Source organism: Piliocolobus tephrosceles, chromosome 4, assembly GCF_002776525.5.
Source record: "Piliocolobus tephrosceles isolate RC106 chromosome 4, ASM277652v3, whole genome shotgun sequence".
Lineage (NCBI taxonomy): Eukaryota > Metazoa > Chordata > Mammalia > Primates > Cercopithecidae > Piliocolobus > Piliocolobus tephrosceles.
This window is the reverse complement of record NC_045437.1, coordinates 62,028,808-62,040,611: the sequence shown is the minus strand read 5'-3', so window position 1 is coordinate 62,040,611 and position 11,804 is coordinate 62,028,808.

Genomic DNA, 11,804 nt, shown 5'->3' with positions numbered 1-11,804 from the left:
TTCAGAGGTTCCTCAAAAAACTAAAAATAGGGTCAGGTGCGGTGGCTCATGCCTGTAATCCCAGCACTTGGGAGGCTGAGGTGGGTGGATCACCTAAGGTCAGGAGTTCGAGATCAGCCTGGTCAACATGCTAAAACCCTGTCTCTACTAGTAATACAACAATTAACTGGTGGTGGTGGTGCATGCCTATAATCCCAGCTACTCGGGAGGCTGAGGCAGGAGAATCGCTTGAATCCAGGAGGCAGAGGTTGCAATGAGCCAAGATCGTGCCATTGGACTCCAGCCTGGGCAACAAGAGCAAAACTCCATCTCAAACAACCAGACAAAACCCCTGAAAATAGAACTATCATGTGATCCAGCAATTCTACTGCTGGTATATACTCCAAAGAAAAGAAATCAGCGTCTTGAAGAGACATCAACATTCCCATGATTGTTGCAGCACAATAGCCAAGATTTGGAAGCAACCTAAGTGTCTTATCATCGTATGAATAAAGAAAATGTGGTAGTACTTATATACAATGAAGTACTATTCAGCCACAAAAAAGAATGAGATTCTGTCATTTGCAACAACATGGATGGGACTGGGGGTCATTATGCTAAGTGAAATAAGCCAGGCACAGAAAGACAAACATCACATATTCTCACTTATTTGTGGCATCTGAAAATCAAAACAATTGAACTCATGGGGCTAGAGAGCAGAAGGATGGTTACCAGGGCTGGGAAGGGTAGTGGAATGGGGGAGAGGAGTGGGATGGTTAATGGGTATAAAAAAATACTTAGAATGAATAAAACCTAGTGTTTTTTGAATAGAGAGAATAAAAAGATAATCCACTCTTCCCTCTTTAATTATTGATAGTTAAGAAAAGTTTCTTTTGGTTTAATGACTTGTAAACTTTTAGAACTGTTAACTTTGAGATACCCTTTATCAAGTGTGTTTCGCATATAAGTGAGCTGTTAGGTTTTAGGCATTTAAAGTTTTCTTGTTCAGTTACTAATGTTAAATAATCTGAAATGATGACACTTATTAACCAGTTTATTGCCACTGTTCTTGTAGGAATATGTTATAAATTATGTATTTTCTTTAGGTATTTCATTTTAAAAATCAGCAATAAATTAACAAGAAATGTATAGATGGGATCGGGCAGAGGAGGAGCCTGTGCAGAGGGGTGGGCTGGCAAAACAGGGGCTACAGGGGGCCTGAGAAGAGTGAACCTGCAGGGCAGCAGGTGGGTAATGAGACTAAAAAAGTATATTGGAGCCAGGTGCTGTTTGTGCTGAAGAGAGATCATGTTTTAAGTTAAACAACCCAAAGGCCCAAGATGGACTCCTAACCAGTTGAAGAACATCATGGAAATATTAAGGTCATTAACAGCAGAGTTGGAAAAACTCTGGTCTGAATCCTGACCCTGTCACTTGCTAACCTATGGCAGCAGGAGTAACTTGCTAGCAGTAACTTTCCTATATACATAACTGGCCGTGAACAACATACATATGTCCCTTAAACCTAAACTAACATAACTATGTCCCACTAAAACCTAAACCCAAACTAAATGTGTCCCTGATTCAACTTCTCCTTCACTAGGTTTCAAAAGTGCCTGTGGCCGTTTCACATGCCAAGCACGCGTTGTTTCATTTAAAAGGATAGCTCTCCAGTCCTTTATGTTGTGCTGTGTTTGTTGATCTCTCTCCCAAAAGACAGAGAGCTCACAGAAGTCAGGGACTGGAAGCTCTTCATCTTTACACTTCCCAGCACTTGGCATAGTACCTGCACATAGTGGGTACTCATGCTCTATTTGTATATTAAGGGAGTCCACTCCACGCAAGCACTGTGGCATGTTTGGTTTGATGTGAGGATATCTGTATGGGCCTCAACGCTGGCCTAACTATACTTCTGATAAAGTCGGTATTCTCTAGCCTGACCCGGAATAAGGAAACCCTTTAGAGCAAGGGTTGCCAAACTTCTGTAAAGGACCAAATACTAAATATTTCTGGCTTTGTGGGCCATTTGATCTCTGTTGCAGTGAGTTGACTTTACCTTTGTAGTGAGAAAGCAGCCATAGGCAATATATAAACAAGTAGGTATGGATATGCTCGGATAAAACTTTACTTGCCAAAACAAGTGGTCACTCTTGCTGTGGATCACCAGGCTGATAACTGGTTCACGTTATGAACCAGCCATTTGGCTCAGCCTCCCAGGTAGCTGGGATTACAGACATACCACAATGCCTGGCTAATTTTGTATTTTAGTAGAGACGGGGTTTCACCATGTTGGCCAAGCTGGCCTCGAATTCCTGACCTCAAGGTCATCTTCAGCCTCCCAAAGTGCTAGGATTACAGGCATAAGCCACCACGCCCAGCCATAATATGAACTTTCTTTCCAGGGTCAGAACAAAGAGCCAGAGGTACTATTCATCCTGGTATTTATTTATCTCTAAATGACCTGCATAATCTTGAAAATTTCTACAGAACTTTGTACTTTTAGAATATGCTTATATCTTACCAACTATGCATTCAATTTTTTTTTTTCCTGTCAAACTTAAATTCATTCTGCTTTTAACTTAAACATGATCCTTCTTATTCTACTCAAGGAAAGGAGTCCACCAGCCTGGGAGCCTGGGTATTACTTTATCAAATAGTTACTTCTCTTATGCTTTCAGGTAGTTCTTTGTTTTGTATAGTCTTCTAGCATATCAATGTATTTAAAAACAACTGGCCAGGTATGGGGGCTCATGCCTGTAATCCCAGTGCTTTGGGAGGCCAAAGTGAGGTGATTAAGCCTAGGAATTCAAAAAACAAAAACAGCCTGGGCAATACAGGAGACCTCGTCCCTACAAAAAAAAAAAAAATTAGCCAGGTGTGGTGGTATGTACATATCATGCCAGCTACTTGGGAGGCTGAGGTGGGAGGACCACTTAAACTGGGAGGTTGAGGCTGCAGTGAGCCGTGATCACACCATTGCCCTCCAGCCTGAGCAACAGAGTGAGAGACTGTTTCAAAAAAACAAAATAAGGCTGGGCGCAGTGCCTCACGTGTGTAATCCCAGTACTTTGGGATGCTGAGATGGGCTGATCACCTGAGGTCAGGAGTTCAAGACCAGCCTGGCCAACATAGCGAAGCCCTGTCTCTACTAAAATACAAAAATTAGCTGGGTGTGGTGGTGGGCGCCTGTAATCCCGGCTACTCAGGAGGCTGAGGCAAGAGAATCACTTGAACCTGGGAGGCGGAGGTTTCAGTGAGCTGAGGTGGCACCACTGCACTCCAACCTGGGTGACAGAGCAAGACTCCATCTCAAAACGAAATAAAACTTAAAATGATCTTCAGAAAGAATCATAACGACGAAAGCACATGACTGGGAATTTGTTGATTTAAAAATTTTTTAGGCTACAAATGATAAAAAACAAGCTGAAATTGTCTTCACATTCAGATGGATCGAATTCTAAAATAACATGTAGGGGAGGGGCCTGTTTCTGCCTTCTCTCAGCTCTGTCCATTTCTGTATCACTCTGTTCTCAGACAGGTTGTCCACTCATGGTGGCCCCAGGCAGCCCCAAGCTTACATTTTTGCCAGTAAAGCCCAGTGAAAAATAGAAATTCTGTTTTCCAGTTAGTTCCAATACAAGTTCTGAGTCTGACTTTCATGGGTCAATACTGAAGATCTTCCAATCACAGAGGCCTGAGATGGTGTATATGCTGATCACCAGAGCCCGGGCCATTTGCCCTAGGCTGACTTTTCTGTAGTCCCCATCCAAGCTACAGAGATGGGAGTGGGCAGCAGTGTTTCCTCCCATGTTAGTTTCTAACTGCTGCTGTAACTGTTTACCACAAACTGAGTGGCTTAAAACAACACAGATTGGTTAATCTTACAGTTCTGGAGGTCGGAAATCTGAAATAGGTTCTACCGGACAAAAATCAAGGTGTTGGCAGGGCTGCGCTCTTTCAGGAGGCTCTCAGGACAGTCTTTTTCTTTGCCTTCTGTGGCTTCTAGAGGCCACTTGCATTTCTTGGCTCATGGCTTTCTTCTCCCTGGGAAGCCAGCAGTCGCTTCGCTACAATCTTTGCTTCTGCCCTCACCTCTCCTCCCCCTGACTCCTCCTCTTTCACTTATTAGGATCCTCGTGATTACATTGAGCTCACCTGGATAATCTCCCTGTTCCAAGAACCTTAACTTAATCACATCTGAAAAGTCCTTTTGTCATGTAAGGTGGCATATTCAGATTCCAGCCATTTGGAAGTGGGCATCTTTGGGAGGTCATGATTCTGCCTCCCACATCCCTTAAATCAGGTAGCTGCTACTAGGTGAAGGGGGGGATCAGATTCTTAGGCAGGTGAACCTGCAGGCTAGTTTCCAATTCAGTTATTTTGGTAGCTGCATAATTTAGGTAAATAACTTAATCTTTTTAGGTCTTAGCTTTCCCACTTGTAAAACAAGGAAGTTGTATTGGGAAATCTTGCTTAGACTCCCTTCCATATCTCACATTTGGTAATAGATGGGTAGCATCCAAAGCTGGTGAGTGTATGGTGGAATGAGAACTTCATGCACTGTTGGTGGGAATGTGCATCTTTTGGGAATATAGCTTCATTATCTAATCAAATCATAAATGTGTACACCTTTGATCCAGCACCCCCAGAAAAAACTGCCAGAATATAAAGATAATTAGTTCTATTTTTTCTTTTTGCTATTTCATATAAGTATATATTTCTATATATATATATCTGAATCTTTGTAGCCATGTTATGTATATATGACACATGTATGTCACAGTAGCTCACATTTGTAATCCCAGCACTTTGGGAGGCTGAGTAAGGAGGATCATTTAAGCCCAGGAATCCGGCCTGGGCAACAGAGTGAGACTCTGTCTTTAAAAAGAAAATTAGCTTGGCATGATGGCATGCGCTTGTGGTCCCAGCTAGTTGGTAGGCTGAGGTGGGCAGATCATTTGAGCCAGGGAGCTCAAGGCTGCAGTGAGCCATGCCATGGCACTCTAGCCTGGGTGACAAAGTGAGACCCTGTCTCAACAACAACAAAAAAAAAGACACATGTATATCTATCATATACATGTATCATGATAGCAAAAAAGTCACTTGTTTCTTCAGTTGTTTCTACAATGGAAAGGTTCAAAAATAAGGAAATTTAGAATAAATTATGATATATCTGGCTGGGTGCAGTGACTCACATCTGTAATCCCAGTACTTTGGGAGGCTGTGGTGGGCAGATCACTTGAGGTCAGGAGTTTGAGACCACCCTGGCCAATGTGGTGAAACCCTGTCTCTACTAAAAATACAAAAATTAGCTGGGTGTGGTGGCTTGTGCCCATAGTCCCAGCTACTTGGGAGGCTGAGGCAGGAGAATCACTTGAACCTGGGAGGCAGAAGATGCAGTGAGCTGAGATCATGTCATTGCACTCCAGCCTGGGTGATAGAAGGAGACTCCATCTCAAAAGCAAAAAACAAAAAACAAAAGAATCCAATATGTCTATATATTAGTTCAAATTACTTTGAAATTTTATTAGGTAAAAAAAGAAAATTGTAGAATATTATGTATAGTCTGATCCTATTTTAGAAAATTAAAAAACAAAAGAGAAAAAAGTATATGTGCATATATTAGGGTAGGTAGCTAGACAGACATGAGCAGGGCAAGAGAGCCCCCAAAAGGAATGTCAGGCGACCATCATGTGATGACCAGGTGGTTGTTAAACTGTCTTTCTACAATAATTGATCACAGCGGTGCCAGGGGAAGGCAATCTCCAACAGATAGAAAATACCTGAAGCTAGTGATCAGCAGCTTCCTAATAAGATCTTGGGAGTTGGAAGAGTGGGCTCAAGCATGTGCACTAAGAAGCAAAATGGCAGAGTTTAACTGGTATATGACCTTCCCCTAGGAACAACTGACTGGTAAGGGAAAAATGCCTCAAATGAGCATGTGTACAACTTCAGTAAGTGCACTGCACATGTAGCCCCTCCCAAGTGCTGGCAGGCCATTGCACATGCAGACAGCCCAGCCCAAGGAAAAATTAGAGGAGACACACAAAACCCCAGCAGCATGACAATATATAAAACCCCATGTCAAAGGTCAAACAGGGCACTTGGATCTTTCAAGTTGCCCATTTGGCCCTCTTCCAAGTGTATTTTGCTTCCTTTCATTCCTGCTCTAAAACTTTCATAATAGAGTCTCACTCCTGCTCAAAAAACTTGCCTTATGCCCCTTGGATGTATTCTTTGCTCTGAGGAGGCAAGAATTGAGTTGCTGCAGACCCATATGGGTTCTCTGCTGCTAACACATCTATATTTGTGTATCTTTGTATGAGCATAGAGAAAGTTATGAAAGCCTCTTAAAAAGTGATCACTTTTGGGAAGGTGTGGTTGGATGGGGGTGGAGAGGTCGTTACCTTTTTAAATTACTCAAGTAATTAACAAAGCCATTGGCCGGGGCGTGGTGGCTCAAGCCTGTAATCCTAGCACTTTGGGAGGCCGAGACGGGCAGATCACGAGGTCAGGAGATCGAGACCATCCTGGCTAACCCGGTGAAACCCCGTCTCTACTAAAAATACAAAAAACTAGTTGGGCGAGGTGGCGGGCGCCTGTAGTCCCAGCTACTCGGGAGGCTGAGGCAGGAGAATGGCGTAAACCCGGGAGGCGGAGCTTGCAGTGAGCTGAGATCCGGCCACTGCACTCCAGCCCGGGCCACAGAGCAAGACTCCGTCTCAAAAAAAAAAAAAAAAACAAAGCCATTATGTTTGAAAACAAAACTTTAGAGCCAAGGCTGGCCCTATTAAATGCACTCCCGGCACTCTTTCCTCCCTTGTTATATGTGGGTTTCCTGAGATTTTCTGTGTATTTGCCTGGGTATATATGTACATGGGGAGAATTTAGAATTTTTAAAAATACATGATACCACGTATGGATCTTTCTATAATACACCTTTTCACTCCACAGTGGTTTTGTTGTTGTTGTTGTTGTTATGTGTCCATGTTAGTACATGTAAACTCTCTAATCCCTTTTTAATTGCTGCATAGGATGCCTTAGCAAATAACCATCTATTTAGCTACTCCTCTACTGATGGGCAGTTAGACTGTTTACATTTTTTAGCTATTAGAAACAGTGCCACAGGGGCCACTCATGTACAAGCCTCCTTGAACGCATGTTTAGGTTTCTCTAGGAGAGACACCAGTAGTAAAATTGCTGGGTAATAGTGTATGACATTTGAAAAATAGTTTTAAAGTAGATTCAGGCCCAGTGTGGTGTCTCTGGCCTGTAATCCCAGCACTTTAGGAAGGCGAGGCAGGAGGATTGCTAAGTCCAGGAGTTTGTGACCAGCCTGGGAAACATAGTGAGAGTTCATTTCTACAAAAACTTAAAACAAAAGAGACTACAGCATATTCTGTAGAACTGCCTTTAAAAGAGGCCATGACAAGTTATATTTTATAATCTGAAGGATATTTTAAACATTATTGTCTAATTTAAAGCAGGCATGTCTTATGTAATAAAAAACAAAGAAAATCCATAAAATTGTTCTTGAATTCCCTTTGTTCTCCAAATGTGTAGAAGAGATACGTGGATTTTCACCTTTCCTGGCTTCCTCCAGGAAGTCCTCCCAGGTGAGCAAGAGATGGAGAAGGTAGCTTCAGACAGCAAAGATTAATGAGAGTCTTCAGAGAGCTTGTTTCTGTCCTCTGGAACTTACCTGACAAGCAAGAAAAAGTCACAAATTTACTACATATTGAGTATGCCTAGTCTCAAAATCTGAAGTCCCAAAGGCCCCAAAATGCTGACCAGCATAAAATAAATGCTCCTTGGGGCATTTCAGATTTTCCCACTGGGGATGCTTTGCCAGCGTAATGTAAGAATTCCAAAACCCAAAAGGTTTTGAAATGCCAAATACTTCTGGTCCCAAGCAGTCCCAGGAATTTCGACTAAAGGATGCTCAACCTGCATTTGGTGTTTTATTTATAGTTCCAGCATGAGAGAAAGGCATTTCTGAGTTTCAGAAAAGATTTTGGTTGAGCATATGAAAATATTGGCTGAAGAAAGAAAAGGCCTTTGGAATTAACAGAAACATGAAATGGAAATGACTCTTCCTCTGACTTCGGCAGTGAATGTAGAACACACCCGGAGAGCTTCATGGGATCTTTCCTAGAAATGAAACTCCTCAACAAATGTTCCTCAGCTTAGGTGAGGTTCTTAGCTAAGGCACCAGTAGTGGACTTCGATATTCTTTTACAAGTGTATCACTCACCAGCAGAGGGGGCCAAAGAGCTTTCCACGGTTTGGAAACTCCCTGGCGTCAGAGAAAGCATCAGTATCACCTTTGCCTAACAGTGCAGCATATATAAAAATGTTTAAATTTGGTGTCCAACAAGAAATGCCATAGCGGTCATTTTCTTAAAGAAGTAATTTTAACATATATAGAATGACATACGCACATTGTCAAACTGCAAATACAAAGAATTAATGCAAGAAGGCTTTTTGTATATAAAAACATAAAATGTTTTAAAAGGCAACTCTGGGGCTAAGGCTCAGAACTCCGTATTTTAGACACAGCTCCCCCAATAACCAGTTTGGAAACCTCCGGGGTAGCTAATAGCTTCCCTTAGGTAGGGAGTTGTCCTCTCCTTAAAAAGTCCCTGCTGGAGGGACAGAAAAGGTGACTTTTGTGGTTCTGGCTTTGTCCTATGGCCCTTTGGATTCCTTCCCACCTTAGTTATCATGGCAGTGGAGTGGGTGGTGGCTGGAGGAGAGGCAGAAAGAGCATGTTTCTGTTCTAAACAACTGTCATGTAGGGGCTCTGTGTTGATAAAAACACCCATGCTTTTAATTTAACATAATTTGTGGTTTAATTTGGCTGTTGCAGTGACAGTCAAGAGATGATTTTCTTTGGAGAGGCTGAGAAGAAAAGGAGAGACTCCTATCAGGGTGTGTTAAACTGTTTAAATAAACGAACACTAGGGGGCAGCAAACCATTGTTCGGAGGAGCGTCTGCACAAAATTTAGTAAGGCGGAAAGATTGTTTTCCTGAACACGTGATGTGTTTGTTAAACATCATCTAAAAAGAGATGTCTGCTGTCAGGCTGCTTTTACGCTGTCTTTACTTTTCATTTTCCTCCACAAGTTATCTGCCATCTTCTCATGGAGCACATTCACATGCCACACTCAGTGTTGCCGCACACTGGGCTTCTTTCAGGGAGCCCTCCTAGGGCCTCCCACAAAGACGGCTACCACTGATGCTCCAAAACCACGCACCTCGTGGGGGAACAGGCGGCTTGAACAGCTTACTTCCTGCATCTTGTGGGATGAGGAGCTGGAGGCCTCCACCCGCTGGGTCTCTGTATTAGTCTGTTTTCACACTGTTGATAAAGACATATCAGAGACTGGGTAATTTACAAAGAAAAAGAGGTTTAATGGACTCACAGTTCCACGTGGCTGGGGAGGCCTCACAATCATGGCAGAAGGTGAAAGGCACACAAGAGAGAAAAGAGAACCAAGTAAAAGGGATTTCCCCTTTTAAAACCAATAGATCTCCCCAGACTTATTCACTACCACAAGAACACTATGGGGGAAACTGCCCCCATGATCCAATTATCTCCCACCGGGTCCCTCCCACAACATGTGGGAATTACGGAAGCTATAATTCAAGATGAGATTTGGGTGGGGACACTGCCAAACCGTGTCAGTCTCTAAGTTAATACAGATTCTGCCAAGACCTCCTCCTGCCCCCCAGGTGATAGGAGAACTCTAGGGGTCCTATTCAAGTAAGCATGTTCACGGGGGTGACCTTGCACTGTCCTGAGGGACGTTCCATATAGGCAAAGGCTACATTGTGTTTGGCTAGATATTTTATTCTAAATCACCTAAGCCTATTTCCTCTGCGGACTCTGGGAATTAGTCCCAGGATATATATATTATATAATATATATTAATTTTAGTTAATTATTCATTTTTAATTTCAATTTTTACTTTAGATTCAGAGAGTACCTCTGCAGGTTTCTACATGGGTATATTGCACCCCTGTAGTGAATACAGTACCCAGTAGATAGTTTTTCAACCCATGCCCCTCTTCTTCCCTCCCCACTCTAACAGTCTGTTTTTCTCATGTTATGTGCATGTGTGCTCAGTGTTTAGCTCCCACTTATAAGTGAGACTATGCAGCATTTGGTTTTCTGTTCCTGTGTTAATTCACTTAGGATTATGGCCTCCAGTTTCATCCATGTTGCTGCAAAGGATATGATATACTTCTCTTATATGGCTGTGTAGTATTCTGTGGTGTATATGTACCACATTTTCTTTACAGGATACCTTTGCATAATTAAATTATTATTATTATTTTTTTCAAATTAAAACTTTGCACAATTTATCTAAGTTGGTGGGGGGCGGGGGAAGAAGGCATGTTGCCTTTTGCTTGTATGAAGTGGTCAAATATAGCTGTTATTGGCAAGAGGAAGGCGCTTTCCAGCTAGGACTCATATGGGCCTTGGTACCATGTGATGTTTTCTGGTAAGTGCTGCTGAGGTGCCATCAGAGTCCAGAGTATTGGGTTATGGTGTCATTTATCCGTGAGCTGTGTGGCCTTGAACAGACCATGGAACCTCTGTTTCCTCATTTGTAAAATGAAGAAGTGAGCCTGGAAGTGAGCCTAGAAGGGCACCTCTGAATGTGATTTGAAGCAAGTAGATCCCCATGCCCCATATTCTTTTATAGGATCACATTTGTAACTGCCTGTGATGGTTAATATTGAGTGTCAACTTGACTGGATTAAAGGATGCAAAGTATTGTTCCTGGCTGTGTCTGTGCCAAAAGAGATGAACATTTGAGTCAGTGGACCGGGAGAGGCAGGCCCACTCTCAATGTGGGTGGGCACAATCTAACCAGCTGCCAGCGTGGCTAGATTAAAGCAGGCAGAAGAATGTGGAAGGACTAGACTGGCAGAGTTTTCCATTCTTCATCTTTCTCCAGGGCTGGAGGCTGCCTGCCCTCGAACATCGGACTCCACGTTCTTCAACTTTTGGACTGTTTGACTTACATCAGTGGTTTGCCAGGGGCTCTTGGACCTTGGGTCACACACTGAAGCCTGCACTGTCAGCTTCCCTAGTTTGGAGGTTTGGGGACTTGGACTGGCTTCCTTGCTCCCCAGCTTGCAGACAGCCTATTGTGGGACTTCATCTTGTGATTGTATGAGTCAATATTCCTTAATAAACTCTCTTTCATATATACATCTATCCTATTAGTCCTGTCTCTCCAGAGAGCCCTGACTAATTACACTGCTCAATGGGTTCTTCTTGCTCACTGCCCAGATGAATTGATTTACTCAGACAGGATAATTATGATAGAGAGAGAGTTTAATACACATAGAACCAGCTAAACGGGAGACCAGAATCAGCCTTCCTGAAAATTTGGAGGCTAGGGTTTTTCAAGGATAGTTTGGTGAGTAGGGTGAGCTATGCTGAGTGGTTGGGGATGCAATCAGGGGAGTGGGTAAATCAGTTCTCATGCGCTGAGTCCACTTCTGGGTGGGGACCCCAGAGGAGGTGCTGGTCCAGGTGGAGTCATCCAGTTGTCAGAAATGCAAAAGGCTGAAAAGACATCTTAAAAGGCCAATCTTAGGTTCTAATAATTGGGGAAGCTGCAATTCTTGTGACCTTTGAAACAATGACTGGTAATCATTTATGCCTACATTTAGCAGAATTTAGGCCCCTCTCATAATCCTAAACTCTTGGCCTTTTATTAGTTTAACAAAGGTAGTATAATTTTGGGAAGCACTATTATCATTTAAACTATAAAGTAAATTTCTCCCAAAGTTAGTTCAGCCCATG